This window comes from Canis lupus, chromosome 4, assembly GCF_048164855.1.
Source record: "Canis lupus baileyi chromosome 4, mCanLup2.hap1, whole genome shotgun sequence".
Taxonomy (NCBI): domain Eukaryota; kingdom Metazoa; phylum Chordata; class Mammalia; order Carnivora; family Canidae; genus Canis; species Canis lupus.
This window is the reverse complement of record NC_132841.1, coordinates 77,261,419-77,282,120: the sequence shown is the minus strand read 5'-3', so window position 1 is coordinate 77,282,120 and position 20,702 is coordinate 77,261,419. Positions and strand designations below refer to the sequence as shown.

General features: G+C 34.9%; 1 long non-coding RNA gene across 4 annotated transcripts in view; it reads right to left on the bottom strand.

Annotated features, from left to right (window-relative positions):
• The window catches only part of LOC140632707 (uncharacterized), a 668,295-nt gene that overhangs the window by 247,891 nt on the left and 399,702 nt on the right, over window positions 1-20,702 (bottom strand). For all 4 annotated transcript variants that reach the window (XR_012030354.1, XR_012030353.1, XR_012030351.1 and 1 more), the window contains one exon: window positions 16,952-17,099. This is a non-coding gene — a long non-coding RNA (uncharacterized lncRNA). The remainder of the gene's footprint in view (window positions 1-16,951; window positions 17,100-20,702) is intronic.

Sequence of the window (20,702 nt, the reverse complement as noted above, 5' to 3'; positions counted from 1 at the left end):
AAAGAGAACCTAAGGTTTATAAGAAGTTTTTAATTCCTTCTTAAATGTGTTACATTATGAAAATTTTCACATTCAGTCACTATGAAGTCACTTTGAAGACTACCTAGAAAGCATGAAATGTGATCCTGAACATCATGTTCCATATCAACTACCGAATAAACAGAGACACGCTCCACATATGTGTATGTAGCTATCCTTAACAATAGTGGCGTTCCAAAATCATCCTCATATTAATAATATCTCCCCAAATACTTCACATAGTGGTAAATGCTGCTTAGACATTATTGTTGACCCCACAACCAGTATAATTCAAAATTCTTAATTTTGAATCTTAAGACCTAGAAAACTTCAGATACTGGAATCTGAGGCAGAAAAAAAGGCAGGAGATTTTAACATTACAAACTCACTTAATATATTCATGGTTATAAAAACAGACATGCTTAGCTCTATTGCGGATTTATTACTTCCTAATCAATGACTCCCAGCTTGCTTAATAATGCTTTGGATTCTTTATTAAACAATAACCCTTCTCCATTGTTTTAAATGTTTAGTAAAAACCGCGGCCCTTAGAGACAGTTCTTCTCAGATGTGATTGTGTAGTATCCAGCAGGGTGATCTACTGTGGAAATGGAATAGCATATACATCGGTGACATACACTCTGGAGATCAGTTTGGTAGGAAAAGGTTGTTGGGACCAAGGAAGTCCAGGTGAAATTTAAGCCCCCACCAAAAATCCCTGGAGATACTCGAAGCTAAGCTGGGTTCCACCTTTGGAGGAAAGGGTATGCAAGGCAATTTGATGCAGACCTTTTAAGTTCTATCTAATCAAGTGAGCCAAGGACTTGGGGGATATCTAGGTGCCTCAATTCTCAAGTATAGTATTTCTTATATTAAATATGTCTTGGTCTTAAATTATGTTTTTTATTTATTTATTTATTTATTTATTTATTTATTTATTTATGTCTTTTCTAAATGCTTTATACATGGGAGATTTTGCCTGAATCCTCACTATTTTACAAGGAACCAGCAGCTCTTTATTTTTTTTTTTTAATTTATTTATGATAGTCACAGAGAGAGAGAGAGAGAGAGGCAGAGACACAGGCAGAGGGAGAAGCAGGCTCCATGCACCGGGACCCCGACGTGGGATTCGATCCCGGGTCTCCAGGATCGCGCCCTGGGCCAAAGGCAGGCGCCAAACTGCTCTGCCACCCAGGGATCCCAACCAGCAGCTCTTTAGAAGGATATTACCAGTTTTAAAAGTTTATATGCTTCCTATCTGTGCGCCCACATCATCTTTTATTAACACAAACTCTGAGGAAAGCCATGTTTATACATAGACAAGAAGAGATTTCCTGTTGTGTTGATTGGAATCTTCCAAGGAAAATCCCCCTCAGAAAATACAATTTTCTCCATCTACATGTGAAAGTGCTTAAGAATAAAGAGTTACGTTATTTGGATTCATCATAGTCCTCTGTGAGGAATCTCTGTTAAACTTCAAATACCCTAAGAAAAAAGAAAAGACACAACAGAGAAACTGTCAAGTTATTGCCCTACACCATAAAGAGCAGACGCTAGCTGGCCACATGAAGGATTTAACATAATGACAAAATCCAGATATGGATAATGTGTGAAAAATAAATTTGAATGGAACTGATAATTACTCAAAAACAGAGATTAAGATGACTTAGACAACAGCAAGAGTGGGATGGGATGGCTGTGAACTTTGATATGAAGACAAAACAAGTAACTGAATCTGTCAGTTCCGAAAAATGAAGAGGGACCATGCTAGATGCTGTATACATTTGTGTATTACTGTTTAAAGGAATTATGTTTCCCTTCATCAAACACCAAAATACAAATAGAAGACAGAGCTTCTTACAATTAGAATGCAGGAGAATTAAGATAACAAAAGGATTTATTATCACAAGAAAGAAGTGTTATAGTCAGAAATATGAATGAAGACCAAATAATTTGGGCAAATTTATGAATGCTTAAATGATAAATTGCTAGTAAATATACAGAACCTTGAGACAACTCCAGGCCCCCTAGGCAGGGCAGGACCAGGGGTAATTTATAAATCATGTTTGACAAGAAAACTATGGAGAGGATTAATGTTAACACAGATAGCAATTCCCGTGCCTCTATAAAAAGGTGACGAATGAGGATTCTTCTTTTCAGGATGAAAAAAAAAAAAAAAGGTTCCTCTTTTTAAAGACTGAGCTTTATAAAAAGGAACAAAATCATGCTGAAATTTCCCATAGGGTCCACCCTGATGACCTCAGGGATTCCCAATACTGTTAAGGCATTCAATATTTTCCAATACTCAAAATCTTTATTGAGTATACGAAATACATTATTTCTGTATCAGGTACAGTAAGCAAGACACACATGATTTCTGTACTCACTAATGTTACTGTATATAAGAATGATAATCAAGAAGAAATTGCAATGCCCGTTTTTGTTATATTGCTCCTATAGCAATACTGACTTAAAAGAAAGGCAGATTATTCTATAGAACTGAAGAACAGGAGTAGACAGCATAGAGGAGGTGGGCAGTGGGGGCTGTTGATCAGGGTTGACTTCCTGGTCCAAGTGAAATTTGACTGAAACATGACAATAATAAAAAATAATCCAATAGATTGAAATAGTACATGTATGCTACAAAAAGATATGAGATTTGAAGGAGTAAACAAAGTTTACTGTGATTGAAGTTTATTATTGCAATGGGGACTAGGAGTGAAGGTGAGAAAGGTGTTAGTGGAGGCCTTTGAAATCATCCTAACAAATCAGGCATTTTTTTTTTTGCCCTCGAAGAGCAGTAAAAAGAAATTAAAAGTATTTCACTAGTGGAGTTTGTCTCGATTTTAGAAAAATAAAAATTTACCCAGAGGAAAAAAAATACCTTGGATCAAAACTGGAGATTGGAAAAGCAGTTGACAGGCTATAGAAGGACTCTAAATCTAAAATAATAATTGTTCCTTGATACATCATGGTAATGGCGAGGACGGAGATACGGTCGCATTAGAAAGATAGGATATTGTGCCTCAGTGGCAAGTAAAGGAGGGAAAGAAAAGAGTTAAGAAGGACTCCCAGGGTACTCACTTAGACTACAAGGTTGCTGCTGCCACCGTGATGTAAATTAGGAAGCCCCCTGAAGACACAGGGTCTGCCTTCCAGCCCCTGAAAACCAAAGATGGGGGTAGGAGTAGTTTGTGGAGATGATATGTTTAATTTAGGAAATTCTGAGTTCCAGGTAACAAAGATACCTCCAATTAAAAATGTTCTCTAGATGGGGCACTTGGGTGGCTCAGTTGGCCAAGCATCTCTCCGACTACTGGTTTCAACTCAGATGATGATCTCAGGGAATGGTGAGATCGAGCCCAGAGTCTGCTTGTCCCTCTCTGCCAGCTCCCACTCTCTCTCTCTCGCTCTCTCTCTCTCTCTCTCTCTCAATCTCTCTCAAATAAATAAATTAAAATCTTAAAAAAAAATGTTCTCTAGGCAGTTTGCTGTATGGGCTTAGTGAACAGAAAGAAGATGTGTCAGCCAGCCAGGAAGTGGATCTTTACTGACGGCCTACTGTGTGCCAGGAACTGTTTGGCATTGGTGGACACAGCCCAGGATCATGTTCTCCTGAGTTTACAGTCCAGCTCTAGGTACATATTTTGGGGTCAGTCACTAAGGAGGACAGGGAGTGAGTTGCCTAGAAATCCGTCTCCAGTCCAGAAGAGAATCCAACTCAGGAAGAACCCAGACAAGCCTACACATATGTGAGCAACGTGCAAAAATAATGTAAAAAGGAAGGGATTTTTTTTGTTTTTTCTTTGCCAACTACAGTGCTCTAGTAGCAACTAATAAAAGGAAGACAGTGATGGAAAGTTCAAATGTGATTTAAATGTCAGTTACTAGCGACCTTGCTGTGAGCTGAGCGGGAGAAGGTCAGTGAAGAAGCTATGTGACAGTCTGCTGGGGACAGGGTCGCGGGTGAAGAGATGCAGAGAACCTTTCCCTATTTGTGAAGAGGATGAGACAAGGCACAAGAGCACCTAGAGTAGTAACTGTGGGACGATGAAGCATCCATAGGGGAATTTTTTTTTTTTTTTTTAAGAGAGAGACTGTTGAAGCGTTACTGGGAAGGAGCCCACTGAGAGAATATCAGAAAAATTGCCATTTGTCCACAGTCTGAAACAAGATAGGATACTATTCCCTCAAACAAGATGCTCAGGGTCATACCTCCTTAGTTGAGGAATATATATTAGTAAAGGAGAATGTCCTCATGATCCCCATTCAGTGCACAGCCTCTCAGATACCAAATATAATTTAATGAAGGCCATTAAAGGCTAATAAAGTTCAGCCACTGTCAAATGCAAACTGAGCATGTGAAAGGTCTTAACAATGACTTAAATCACCTCATGTAACTTTGGTATTAGTCCTGTCGTTTTGTCCTCTAAACTTTAGGCTTTTCTTGTTTATATTTTATCGCAATACCTTATCCCCCTAAAAATTATTTTCTCCAGTTATATTAATTACTTGAGTTTCAAACGAAGTCCAAAAAGTCACTTAATGGCACTAAAGTTAAGGGAAAAAGGAGAAGATTAAACTGTTTTGGCACTCTGTCTTTCTTTAAAGCCTGGCTTTGGGCCTCGTTTTAAAAGATATCACTGAAGGTCTTCTCGTATTTCTTCCTGTATTCAATAAACGGTTAAGTGGTCATGCATTCATTATGCCATAAGCTGCACACAGATGCAAATGGATACCATTTATAATATTTTACAGTGTTTTGAAGTTCCAAGCCCATCTAGAATGATAAAGACCTGGAAAATGTTAACCCACCTCAAAGTCTTTTTTTATTGCATTCTTTAATAGATTGGTGCAATTTCTTTGCATGCTATAAAAGTCAGGAAAGTATTTCCATGGTATTAAATGGTAACACATGGAGACCATTTCGTTTTTAAGAAGAATGTTCTCCACTTTGTGATTTGTGTTTTTTAATGCCCTTTTCCTTCCTCTTGTTCTTTCAGGGACAGTTTGATTCAGAGTAATGGACCGGTGGAAATTAAATGAGTGTGCATGAAGTCCAATGAACTCAGTATACTGCTTATCTTGTAACTATACTTAATCTAAATAACCTTTTTTATGCTCTGCTGGAATGGCATTTTCAAAAGGCTATATAGTAGTAAATGAGAGTATATGTCAGTAAGGATTTGCTAGACAAATCAGATCTCACAGAGAAGTATATCTATCCATTACTATTTAATACACACTTCAGTTTGAAGGACAATTTTTGCGTGTGTGATCAGACCATTAACATTTACTGTCATTTGGGCTATGTTTTCTAACTTTTCTACTTTCCCTTTTTATTTTAATTTCATTTACTTTTTATTTATTTTTTCCAAGGGAGGTCTTCAGACCGAAATTGCCTCTGAAAGGAAGAATGAAGTGATTTATATCTGCACAAGTCATTGACTCAGTTTTTCTTACCAGATATACATTTTTTGGAAGTAAAGGATTTCTAAGGGATAATGTCAACTCAAATGGCACTGTGCTGGAGAGAATTTCATGCACGTACATAAAACACATGGCAGGCACATCCTTTGATAACAACATTTACCTTCCTTTCATTGATATAGCTTTCCGTTATTATTATGTTGGAAGGAATGATTTACTAAACAGTATTTAGAAAACAGCTTTTCAGTCTTAGCTACTGCCCCTCCCTTTGGTCTTTTGTGGAAAATGGTTAAGTGTGTGCTCCAGGCACCACACACGTGTAAGTAAATGATCCTGTAATATGTCTTCCCATAAAGCAAACCTTATGGTGCACTTGGGCATTTAGGCTGTGGCCTATGTCTTCAACCCATCCTACCACAGCAGGCATGGCTCTCTCTCTGCCAGATCCCACCCTATGGACCAACATTTTGCCTGAGATACAACAACAGTGAGGCCATCTCTCAGGCTACCTGATTGGTGTGAAGCTAACTTCCTCTCATCTGCCACCATGTGTTCCTGCTTTCCCCAGGGGCCCACTGTTTGAGGGTGCCCTAAGAGTGGAGCCAGTAAATTGGATTTTAATAAGCTCCCCCATAACTTTGATATTCAATAAAGTTTGGGAACCATTAGTTACTTTTCCCATCTATTTGTTTCTTAGTGAATATCATATGAATGATTTTTTTCGAACTAATTACATAAACTACATCCTCTGCTTACAACTAATAGTATTGAATGAAATAAAGTTTTACACAACTTAAAAACCAAATCACTTGATAATTCAAATGTATCATGTAAATTTTGAAGAAGAAAACAAAGTTGCAATTGTAGTCTCTAATAAGAACTATGCTGTATATCCAAATTTATGGAATGTGAACAAAACCATACTTAAATTAATAGTTATATCTATCAACATTGTAGTTATTAGACTAGAAAGAAATCAATAATTGAACTAAACTTTCAACTCAAGAACTTAGAATAAGAACAAAATAATTCCAAGAATAGCATGAATTAAAAGTAGAATTAATGAATTAGAAAACAATTAAAAATACAATTATAGAAGAGAACAAAAAAATAGAGTTCCCCTTGGAAAATCTAATAAAAAAGGCAATATAAACACACAGAGAAATTAAACTAAACTTTCTGTCTGACAGAAAGAAGAGAATACTACACTAATATATTGAAAAAAATTCATGTTTTTTTAAATATAAATAACTAGCAGTAACTTAATAAGAAGACAAAAATCTGAAAAACATTAAGAACATTTTGACCAATGATTTTGCTCCAAAACGATTGCTACAAACAAAAACTTTTATCAATGACTTCTTTCAAAATCTTCAAAGAACTGTATTCCAAGAGTTCCAGAACTTCTAAGAATGTAAGCTTTGAGATTTACTTCACTAGTGTAACTTCTGACATCGTCCAACAAGAGAACTCAATGACAGGAAATCTCAGTTCTAGACAGTCCACTCAACTAATACATTAAATTAATAAACACCATGGTTAAGTTGACTTTATTTCAAGATTATCTGAAACCTGAAACATAATATACTAACTATTATTAACTATCTCAGCAGGTAAGGAAAGAAAAAACATAATCATCTTGTTAATTATCAAAAAGTCCTATAGTAAAAGTAAATATCTTTTTTAAATAAAAAAGATTCCAGCATCTCAGGATTTGTTATTAAATGTACACAGACTGCTTATTATACAGATCTTAAATGAAAAACTAACAGTATGCTCAGCTCTTAACATAAATATACACCTAAAAAAGAATGCCTACAAATACTTTTATTGTTCGATACAGCTTTAGAAGTTATAGCCAGTTTACTGAGACAAAAATGAATAAAGTGTCCATCGAAAGATGAATGGAAAAAGATGTGGTCTATGTATACAATGGAATATTCCTCAGCCATTAGAAACGACAAATATCCACCATTTGCTTTGACGTGGATGAAACTGGAGGGTATTATGCTTAGTGAAATAAGTCATCAGAGAAGGACAAACATATGGTCTCATTCATTTGGAGAATATAAAAATAGTGAAAGGGAATAAAGGGGAAAGGAGAAAAAAATGAGTGGGAAATATCAGAAAGGGAGACAGAACATGAGAGACTTCTAACTCTGGGAAACGAACAAGGGGTGGTGGAAAGGGAGGTGGGCAGAGGGTGGGGGTGACTGGGTGAGGGCACTGAGGGGGGCACTTGATGGGATGAGCACTGGGTGTTATGCTATATGTTGGCAAATTGAACTCCAATTAAAAAAATATATGTAAAAAAATTTAAAAATAAAAATAAAAATAAATAATAAATTAATATGTTCGAAACAATATTTTAAATCAAAGATAATGAATGAATTATATGATATGTATTGCTGAGACAATTTACTAACCTCTTTAAAAAAAGATGAACAGCAGGTAGTATCTTTTTAAAATTGAGAGAAAAGGGTGCCTGGGTGACTTAGGCAACTGATTCTTGGTTTTGGCTCAGGTCATGATCTCAGGGTCCTGAGATTGAGTCTGGCGTCCAGCTCTTCATCCAGCCCTGCATTGGGCTCCATCCTCAATGGGGAGTCTAATTAAGATTCTCTCCCTTCATCCCTCCTCCCACTCGTGTTCTCCCTCACTTTTGCTCTCTCAAACAAATAAATCTTTAAAAAAATAAAATAAAATTGAGAGAAAATATTGATGTTTGATTTATTAAAACACTGTTTTTAATTTAGATAATGAATATAAAGGATTTAAGAGAGTAACTATCTCATAATAATAATAGCAAATATCCCATAATAGTAATTAGGCAATTCCTAAATCCTCATAACTCCTAAGGCTCTTTGCTAGCAACGATATTTGCTTTTCAAATGTTGAGGAAAAGTCAACTCTTCCTTCCTGTTTTTCACCACTGTTTATATCTTCATATTTAGAATTACCCTAATGAGACCATGGTTCATCTGAGATCCATTAGATTCTGAACTTTTCAGTTATCTCTATCACCACCCCAATGAAAGCCCTTCTATGAGTATGACATATTTGGTGGTTTTTTTTTAATTTTTCTTAAGATTTAATTTATTTATTTGAGAGAGAGAGAGGCAGAGGGAGAAGGAGACGCAGACTCCGCACTAAGCAGGGAGCCTGAGTTGGGGCTTGATTCTGGGACCCAGAGATCATGACCTGAGCTGAAAAGCAAATGCTTAACTGACTGAGCCACCCAGGTGCCCAGGGTGACATATTTAAACTATAATCTCAACTAGCCTTCTTAAATTCATTCTCCATTTTCTATCCAAATCATTTGAAAAGTATTCCAGCTTTTCATAATTTTATTTCACTACTTCTTTATCATCTACCTCTTCTTACCTCTAATTCAGCCTCAAGCTGAAACTCTGCAGCCTAAAATTAAAACAATCGACCACACATAAAATAGCATTTCTTGTCATTCACTTGAAAGGCTCATTTTTTTCTTTTTTTAGTTAAAACAAATCTCACCAAGCTCCTCAACATGCCAGCCCCTCAAACTGGCTTTTTTTATGTCAGTTCTTTTTACAGCTTTCCCATTCCACCCCATTATTTTCCCTTCTACTCACTTAAAATGGTCACTTCCTTTCAACCATTCTAAATACACATCATTCCTTAGACTGTTCCATACCATAGTGACAGCGTCCATTTCTGAAATTTACACCTTACGATGTAACTACACCTCTTTATAAATGTAATCGTTTGCTCAACTACATTATAAATTCCCTCTAAAATGCCCCACACAATATGTGCAAATAATACTCATTAATATTTGCTCAATAATTATATAATTGAAAGGATAAATCCAATCCAATGCCTAGGAAAGTGAAATCTTTTCCTAGAGAAAAAAAAAAAGGAGTAAGTGCATATCTAATTACAAAAGTGTCAATGAAAAGAAATAATTTATTTCCTCTTCCAGGTATTGAATTTGGGAGATTCACTTCTAATAATTCAGAACAACAACAAAAAGCAAGAAGCATAACTGAAATATCCTCTCATTCCAAACACAAAAACTATTTTTAATGACATAATAGCTAGAAATTATTTTAAATATAAAACATAACCAGAAACTCATTCATGAACAGACCTATGCTAAAATGCATTTTAAGAACACTTTAAAATATGAGTATTTCACAGGGATTTGAAATATAAACCCTGCAAATATTTATTTCCTCTTCTCTTCCCTGTTATTATCATTTCTTTTTTAGAAGATCTCTGGCTGAGTTATTTTATTCTTGATGGCAGCATTGAATGAATTGGCACCCAAAACAACAACAAGGAATTCTAAGCCAAGGTACATCAGCTTTCAAAAGCAGAGAAAACCCTCAAAAGATGCAGGTCCATGAAGAGAGAAAACAAAGCAACAGCCCCTGGAATTCATTCTCATCTATTTCATTGACTTGGTACAGATTCTTCCCTCTGACAACTTTTTAATTAATTGGATGATCCATTGTTTGTATAAAAATTCACATAAAAGGAAAATTCATTTTGAAAAATGCCATGTGTTATATATATAAATTATTATATAATCTAATTCAATGTTGGCAGCCTGATTCTGCTTGCTTGATTGATTGATCAAATATGTGATGTTTGTATTTTAACATCAAAAGAAATTTGGCTTTTTTCTCTTTTGCCCTCCTCTGGAACACATGCTTTCTTAGAAGCCTCATTATATAGAGAAATCAAAAGAATAGGTCTATTTTAAAAAAACACATGTTTCATTACATTCAACTTAAGCTTTAAATTGTTCAAAACATAATGGCTATTTCTTAAGCCCAGATTTTTAGGTAAAGATAGAAAGGTAATGCTGAAACAAATAATTTCCCTTCTTCAATTGTTATCAAGTAAGAACAGAAACAGTAAAAGGAAAAAAAAAACGTAATTCGACATTAACAACCACACAACCATTTAAGCTCATGCCATAAACCTTAGAAACTATTAGAAAGTTATGGCATACTGCTGCTTATATACTAACTCTAGCCCAACCAACAAGCAGTACTGAGGATTGAACGGGAAGTGAAAATAACCTGAGAATTGTTATTAACACCCCCATCACCGCCTCAAAATCATATACATACACACACACATACACCACCATCATGACCACAGTAAATTGGAGAAAAAAAGAGATCAAGTGTAACAAGTAAGAGAAACATTAGGGTGAAAAGAGCAAGCACAGAGGCAGTAGCTTAGTTAAGTCAGGGAAAGTGGCCATGATAAGCTGCTCTTCTATGTTTTCTGCTGAAAAAACATGAAATGTATGAACAAAGAAAAAGATTATGTGAACTTAGGAACACTGGAAACTAATTGTGTTATGTGTTTAAAGATCCATTTCTTAATATTTTTGTTTTAACTTGGAATTATCCATTTTTATTTATATATGGAATGTATATTCCTTATATTTACAACATTCTAAAAGAAAATGTCTCCTTTTTTGGAGTGAAATATCTGATATTTTTATCTTGAACTCCTAGCAGCAATTTGTCTTTTATATTTATTCCGAACAGCTATCAAAAGACAAATACAATTTTATTTTGATAAACAAGTCTAAGAAAAAATTTAAGGATATCTAAAGATGACTACCTTGGACAAAATAGCATTATTTTTAGGTTTTCATCTTGCACTTAGAGCAAAATTTTAATTATCAGTAATCTTGTTTGGCTTGACCATTCTAAGACAAAAGCTAACAGCCAGGTCTGACTCTGGACTTCTTAAGCATTTCCACTGGAACCTTAAATCTCTGAAGCAACTCCTGCGGATTATCAACATGCTCCAAACCCAGACAGTGAGGACTTGAGGAACATGGTGAATAGGAAGAACAAATGATGTAAATCAGATCTCTAGGACTTGCTTTCTCTCTCTGGGTAGAAATTACAAGCCTCATTTCAGTATAAAGAAACTGATCAAGCAAACCAGCTACAAAAGTTCAAAAGTTTTCAAAACCTAAGAATAAAATTGTATAATAAATTGTTTGAGAATGTATAAATAACACCAGTGTTTGGAGGGTCTTGGGATTATTTCACTCATCATAACTATTTACGAAAAGTTATGATTTTTAATAACTGAAAATCTTACCAACGTTAAGGAAACAACTATAATTTTAGAGTACAGCATGAATTAAAATTATTACCATAGCTGTTTAGAGGAATAATTTTGTATGGAGTTATTACCTTTCAAATTATTAGAAATTGCATTATTTGAGTGATAGTCTAAAAGAGATGCACTACAATTTCAAATCACCAACTACATGTTAGAATAGTAATAGGTATTACATACATAAAATGTGTGTATTTCAATATGGCAATTATAAGTAGCCATAAATTGAAAACATTTATGAGAATCTTTAGAAAATCAAAAAAGTAAAGAATCAAACATTATCTTCAGAAATATGCTATTATCCACCATATAATTCCATAGGTTTTAAGCAAATGGTCTTCTCTGATAATTTATAACATAAAAATAAATAAGATATTCATAGATTTTATTGCAGGAGATGAAAAGAACAGAGAATATCAGCTTAATATGTGTGTACATACGCATTCATGTGTACATATATAAATACGTGTTCATATTTTCATATTATTCATATATTATTTATTAATGTATTCTTAACATTTCATATTATTTTCATAATATTTCAATCTTATTTTAAACAAGTTGAGGGGGTAAGATGGTACTACTAAGGTTCGTCACTTATCCGTGTGAGGAAGAGGTAAAATGAAAAAGTTCTACCAGATAATCCCTAATATTTTTTTTATAGTAGCCAGGTATAGCACAGTTTTGAAATACATACTTTGAAAGGTATTAAATGGAAAGAAAAACTTAATTACAAGATCAAGCCCTTCTGCTGCTCAGATTGTATAAATCATACTTTTTCCTTTCTGAATGAGTTTCTATTGCATGGCCTATTAAAGTTTCCTCCAACAATATAATTAATTCCCTGCTTAATGCTAATCTGGACTATTCAATATATTATCCCAGATAGATTTTGGTTATAAGTTCTATTGATATATGCATTTTTCTATGCAATAGCCTCCGACTTTGTCTTCTTGCCTCTGTTTCTTGCTTATCAACACACTCACTATTCTACTGTCTATTAGATACAAACAGTCCATCCTAATTTAGGATTCAAGTTGATTCTCTTTGGCTTCCACAATACAGGCCAAACATCATACTATCAAGATCCTTAACAATGCAGCACCTATTTTCTTTCCAATCTTATTTCCTACTCCTTCTTTCCCCCCTTCTTCCATGCTGCAGAGTCCCTTCGTGCATTCATGCACACACACACACACACACACACACAGCACACATACACATACTCTAACATACACACATATACACAGCATCTCTGTTCACTCTGAAGTGCTCAGTGTTTCTCAATGATTCACTCTTTTTCTATCTTCTAAGGTTTTGTTAAAAAGCACTTTCAACTATTTTCCCTCTGGAGAAGTTCTACTCATCTCTCAGGTCTCATTTCAAAAGATACTTCTCCTCCATGTTTTTTCTAACTTCCCAGACTGGTGTCCTTATCTTCACTAGATACCCAATGAATATCTATCTCATTCATTGATTCAACACTAAATTAAGGTTTCTGCACTCAAACACATAATAAACATCAATTGTTAAGAATCAAAAAGAAATTAATACAAGCACTTATCCCCTTGGTGTGTAATTACATATGCGTCTTGAGTACCTAATGGGTTCCGGACACTGCGCTGGGTACTAGAATTTAACACTGAATAAGGCAGCCCCTGCCCTCGAATACATTAAATAAAAACAAATCATAAGAATCATGAAGGAATCAAAGTGAGTACTTAACACTTTGTGATTTTTATTTTTATTTTTTTGCCTTTTTCTAATCTAAGCCATAGGAGACGCAGAGAAGTCATTACTACGTCTGTAACTCCAGCTTTTAGCATAGCACAGTTATAGAATAAATGTAGAAATATATTATCCAAAAGCAGCTGAGACTATATGATGAATGAAAAAAAATCTAAGGAAAAATAAAACAAAGGCAAACACAAAGTCTACCCCAAAGAAAGGAAAATAATACATAAAAATAGAGAAATCAATAGGCATACAATAAATGTCACTGTATAAATAAAAACAAAAGTGTTAATGAGATATTAGCATCAAGTCTGATGGAGTAATAGGGACCAGATTTACCCTCCCACCTAGCGCAAACAAAAATTACAAAATATTTGAAAACAATTTTCAAGACATTGGACATCACACAATAAAGGGCAATGATCCCTTACCAATAGAACATAAATGATGTGACCCTACATTTGCCCCACTTACTTCCTTGAACGACTTTTCAGGCCACATTTCAGAAAATGGAACTTAAGTGGATGGAGCCCAATAAATTATCCAAGTTAGAGAGGAATTGCAAGTCTGAGGATATAGCATTAGCTAAAATCTGCCAGACAGAGTGCCAGGGAAAAGGGACTTGCACAAAGAGAATGCCAGAGATGTGTAGAAGATTCCCCTTAATTATTCGGCAGAGTACTGTTTGTCATGTAAGGAAGCTCCCTGAGGCTATAGGAAAAAAACACCCTAAAGGATTAGAGGTACCAGCATCCCATACTGTGGACATGCCTGAATGCCCAGAAGGTGAGGAACTGGGGAACACTTGAATAAATAGAAAGAAAAAGGAAGCAAGCCAGGTTTCTACCTTAAGTCTCTGGCTAGAAAAACCAGGTATATGAAATTTAAAATTCAAAATTTGAAATTAAACAAAATCCTCATTTCATTATAAGAAAAATTATCAAGTAAACCAGATATTCTAAATATATAAAGAACTCTCAAAACTTAAGAAAACACAATAAAACAATGGACAGATATTTGAACGGATACTTCATCAAGAAAGATACATGGATGGCAAATAAGCATGTGAAAAGATGCCCAACATCATTAGTCAAAATGCAAATTAAAACCACAATGAAATTATAGTAGAGATTTACTAGACTATCAAAATTTAAAAGCTAGACCACACCAAACACCGGCAAGGATGTGTAAGAAGAACTCTCATGGGTTAGAAGGTTTAAACTCATTTTGAAAATAGTGTACAGTTTCTTAAAAAACTATGATGAGTTTATGTGGAATATTACACAGCAATAAAAAGTAATGGACTATAATACATGTAACGGTGTGAGTGAATTTCAAAATAATTATGCCGAATGAAAGAAGATAAACAAAGAAATACATAATCATGGTGTATAATTCTATTTAAGATTCTATAATATGCAAACTAGCCTAGAGTGGTAGCTGATCAGTGGGTGCCCCAGTACTTTGGAAATGGGGAGCGATAGCAGAGAGGAATTGCAAAAGAACATAAGCGAATTTCTGAGGTGATATATACTCAAAATATATCACAAAACTATCAGTGGATAGTTTTGTGGATATAAGCGCATCCCAAAATTTATTTAGTTTACTAAATATGTGTGGTTTATTGCATGTCACAATTATGTTTACAAAGCTGTTAAAAAATCGTGGGTTATGTATTATAGGACACTTCAACTAGTGCTCACATCTGCCAAAATATTGTATATACAATATCTCTTTTCTGTCTTTGCAAATGTTCACTTCTGTGTCCAAAGTATACTCACAATAATAATTTACTAATCATACTCATCACAACATAGTCAATCTAAGTATGTGTTTAGACTTCATATCAAAACCGCAATTTCTAATTTAAAAAAATCACAAAGAAAGAAATTCTAAACTTTGACTTTGGGAAAACAACCCATTCCAGGGGAGTCAAAGCATTTGATATTTTCAACATTTAACACGAGCTCCTTAACTTCAATGTCTTTGTTCAGTGAAGACTAAAACTCTGCTGAGTTTCAAAATGGTCTTCAGATATGCTTTCTTTCCATCAGCTTCACTAACCCACTTACCTATTGATTCTGGATGCATGTGTTTCTTAATGGTTCTCTAACAGTGAGTGCAGTCCTTTCGGTAGAGAGTGTGGTTGATCTGTGTTCCTCTAAAACCCAGAGGCATACCTGCTGGTTAATGGTGTCCAGTCATCAAAAAAAAAAAAAAAAATATGGTGTCCAGTCATCAAATGAGCAGATGCTGGCCTAAAGTAGAACTCTATGAATCTTAGTTTTGTCTCTTTTAAAGAAGTTGATTTGTGGCATGGCCATAGTTCTCTAAGCTTCAATTTCATCATCTTTAAACATAGTATAACTGTAATTCCGACAACATAGACAACATATGCAAAGCAATTCACGTAGTACCTGACATATGGTAAGTTTTTTGACAGGTGAATGTTTATAAAAGTTATTATCATTATTTTGACCAATAATTAAAAACAAACGTTAAAACATGAGACATCACATTATAGAAACTTAGAACCAAACCAAAAAAATAATAATGATCATGAATATAATGCCATCATTTTTCACTAGGTTATGTTTTTGGAGTTCTTTGTTGTTGTTTTTTTTTTTTCAGTCAAGTAAGTATGAACATTAAAACACTGGTAAAAAGGTTAGCTTCATAGAGAAGATTTTAAAACTTTACAAAAGGAAGTAAAAATTACACACTCTACAAACCATGAACTCAGCATTCCCCAAAGTGTACTTGGTGAAAATATAATCCTACAAAATACCCTGTGAAAAAAGGAGTCCTATGGTCAAATAAACTCCGAGAATATTGCATGCTTTATGTTCCTTTGGGGGATTCACAATACAAATGGTACAGTAAAGAGTCTGGGAAGTCCTGCAGTTAAAAAAAAAAAAAAAAAAATGTGTTTCACTTTGTTTGACCCAGTGTTTTCCAAAGTTTCCTGACCACAGAGCTCTGTTTTCATATAAAACCTATGATTATTCCTCTTTGGGAAAAGTTACCTTAAATATTAAAACTTTTGATTCTTCTATGTTTTTCTATTATGATAAGAATAATGAAAACATTTCTCTCAACTGTCAACAGTCCCTGATCTTGTAAACAGATTTTCAGGGTCTGGTTAAGTCCCCATAGCTTCCATCACAGTGGCAGCTGTCTTCTACCTCAGTGTCTTCCTTGCTTGGCTACCAAAGTAATTCCCCAGAGGTACCTACCTCTCTTAGGTTCTTCTCACTTCCAAGTGACTTGTCAGAATTCAGAATAGAAAGAAAATGCAGTGTCACCTGCATCTACACAACAGCATTGGGGATCCCATTAATTGTCTTTCTACTTCTAAGAAGAGCAATTCTTTCTTTTTTTAAAAAAGGAATTCATCTAATTTCCAGTCACTCCATTAATGATCAGGAACTTGAAATTTGCAATACTTGATTCAAGGACATTCACTGGGAATTACTACAGCAGGTTGTGTCAGTTATCTATTGTTATGTTAATGTTGTGTATCAAACCACCCTACAATTCAGAACCTTAAAACAGTAAGTATATTACTACTCACAGATCTGTGGATCAGCTGGACAGTTGTGACTTCTGCTAGGTTCACTCACAGACCTACCATTAGCTGTGTTGGAGAGGGTCATTCTTCTAATATTGGCTGATCAAGTGTTCGGTCGCTGCCAGGAATTGGTGGGTCTAGCTCTTTATGTATTTGTCACATCCTTCCAGCAAATCAGCCCAGGATGTTCATATGGTGAGACAGAGGTCTAAGAAAAAGAAAGTAGAAGTGTATAAGGCCACTTGAAGGGTAGGCTAGGAACTAATAATTATTTATGCTGTATTTGACTTGTAAAACAAAGTTACAAAGCCTATCAACATTCAAGCAATTGTGACATCAACTCCACCTTTTGATGAGAGGATCTCAAGGTCATATTGAAAGGGTGCAGTTTTAATGAGGGTTGAAGAATTGGGGCCATGTTTACTATCAGTCTACAACTATTCCACTCTGTTCTCAATTTCATATGCTTCTCAAATGAAAATTACACTCACTCCACTCCCTCCCAAGGCTCCCCAAAGTTTCTTCCCATTATCATATTGTCATAGGTTATCATAGGTTTTAAGATACCTACATCAAGTCTAGATAAGGCTCTTCAGATGTGGCACATTTCAATTAGAGACTTATAAACCAAAACACAAGTTATTTGTACTTAAACATTTGCATTCAGCATACAAGGGCGAGAACAGGAAAATTACAATAGTGACAAGGACAGGAACACTGCATTAAACAGCACTGTCATTCAAGAGACAAGGATAGGAGGCATCCAGAGCTCTCTGTACCTTAAAACTTCTGAAATCTAACTGGGTAAATGTTGAAGGTGCTCTAACACCGGAAGAAGAGAATGTCCCCAGATTTGGCATCCATTCTGCCCCTAATACAGGGTTCCTAGTCCATCCTTTCCAGTTCCTGAGGCCTCCTTCCTTTTCCATCTCTCACTTTACCCATTCTGAATAGATCAGGGGAACTTATATCCTCCTGAATATCTTTTTTAGTGGACTTTCTCTTCTGAGGAGGATGGGGACTCTGAAGTGTTTGTACATCTTGAATAATCTCAGTATCCTTGGAGCCAGGATGATGAAGCCACTATTGCCTGTACAACTCCTGAAAACACTTTTGTGGGCTTTCAAATAATGTAATTTGCATCTGTTCCATTCAACAAATTCTTTCTAATCACACTCACTGGGGGCATATTAGATAATTGTGGGAGACACTCTTTGTTCCTACCAGCCCTTTCGTCTACCTGAGGGGACCAGTTAAGCACTTTCTTAATTCCTTCAGAGGTCTTAACAAAGTGTCTTAAGCCATATTGATGATTTGATCTAGGCCTGGAGGCTATATTTTACTTTGATAATCTCTTCCTGACTGGAGGGACCACAGATGAGAAACTGTTCTTTTTGCAACCCATAAGTCTCTCTCTCATATTACTTCTAAATTCTACTTTGGAGATGGCCAGGCTTTTCTTAGTTCATCACTTTCTTGCTGTACCATACACAATTAAGAAAACCCAACTGACACTCTCAACATTCTGCCTGGGGATCTCCTTAGGCAAATCCAAAAGTTCATTAGATACGTTTTCCATCTTCCAAGTCACTGCAGGAAACAGTTTTGTCAAGTCTTTTGTGATGACATTACATGGATCATCATTTTTTCAGACTCCAATTACAATTCCTTACCATGTTCCCCATCCTTGTTCACAATTTGCTTAGCATTTCCTGCCCCCACCTACAACCTGTCTGAACGCTAACACCTTTCAAGTTTCTCTTACCATAGCACCCTCTGTCAAGTATAAATGTCTATCTCAGTTATCTGTGGCTACAATAAATTATATAATAAACTACCTCCAAACTCAATGTCTTAAAATTTATTATTGCTCACAAAGCTATGGATAGGTTTTGCAGTCCTTTTGGTCTTGACTAATAAGTCTGCACTGAGCTATGGGTTGGATTGGTGGTTCTGCTGATCTTGACTGGGGCCTCTCAAATCTATGTAGTTGGCTGATTCTTGGCTACTCTTCTCCATGTGCCTCTCACGTCCCACCAATGTGCCAGTTCAAGTGTGTTCTCAGGATAAAGCCAAGTCAAGAAAAGAAAAGAGAGCAGAAACATTCAAGACTTTTTGAGTCCCACTTCAGCTTGTTAAAATTAGTCAAAGGACAGCCTCAATGTAAGGTGAGGAGATACCATTTCTTAATGAGAAGAGACTCAAACACAGATTGTAAAGCATGCTGATAAAGAGAAGTGTGAGAATTGGGTTCATTTTCACAATCGATCTACTGTACAGGTAAACAAAACTTTGGTATCTTTATCCCGATGTCTATGTTTATTAAAAGAGCTAACTATTATGATCCTTCCTATTAAAAAAAGATAACCTAGTATTTACTCTGATCATGAATGTCATTTATTATACCACAGTAAGTACAAAAAAAAAAAAAAGAAAATACAAAATCACCCAAACTCCAACCAAAAAAATGCCACAGTAATTTGATACTGTTTCCTTTAAAATATTTGCATTTGATATAGATCCACATATATGTGCATACTTAAGTTGACACTATATGTATAGTTCTGTATTCTGCTTTTTTCACTTAATATCATGAACACTGAATCATCATTAAAAAGCATTAAAACATTTAATGTCTTGTTCATAGCTTATGCTGGTTTAAGCCTTCATTACATTCTCCTCTTATTGTATGTTTACAGGTTTTGTCAACTCGATTTTTTAGGTCTAAGAGATAATTTCAAATCTTTCAATATTTCAAATCTTTCAATATTTTTTATCATTCCTACAATTTAAAAAATGATTTTGAAATTATGCTCTGTTAAGTATAGAGAATCACAGCAGATCTTCACTGTGAAATGTAACATCTTTCATAAAAAAATTCTTCTCTGTCATTCTCAATTTTTTTTTATTTCAACTCTGAAATTGGGAATATTTTATGTTTTTTTTTTAAAGTATGTTTGACTCCAGCACTCTGATCTTTATTCTAAATTATCCCCTGCTACTCTTTCTCCTAACACCCTGTTCTTTTCTTTTATAAACCCATCACAATTTTAATTACATATTACTCTGGTAAACTGCCTCAAATATAATGTATTGCTATCTCTGAAAGAAACAAGTGATAAACCAACTCTTTTTCCCTGACCCATTCCAAGCACAAGATAATTAATACCTCCCTTCAGGATAGAACATAGGCTGGTGATAAAATGAAGTAAGTTAGGGTCTAAGCAGCTAGGGACCACTAACACCATCCAGTCTTTGATGATGGTGGGAAGAGTCCTGAAATCTATAACACTTGAAGTTACTAGAGCTACCAGTGTTCAGAAGAAAAGGTAGTAAATTAATAATGCATGAAATGTATGCAGCAAATACAGACCAAATTGCACTGTTGTACAGTTCATAAAGAATATTTCAAACCCCCCGTTACACTTTTCATTTATAAGATAGTATAAATCTAAAACTATCTACGATTACTTTTTTATTCCCACATTTTCAATGAAAAAAAATTCATTTGCAATGAAATTGAATGAACTCTAATGACACTGGGCAGCAATGAACTCTAAGAAAACAAAAATACACGTTAATAAAGAATTAAATAACAATTTTCATTTCTCATGAAATATCATTTTGAACATGTAACATGCACAAGATGTTTACCGACACTCTCCTCTTACAGCTGAAGTGATATAAGGATATAAAAACCAGAAGGCACAAATATGTTAAAGGATGATCCATCTGTTATTTCAAAAGATAGTAATAACTATTTTATTTAAGAACTCTAGGATGGAAAATAACAATTTAACATACATAGTTT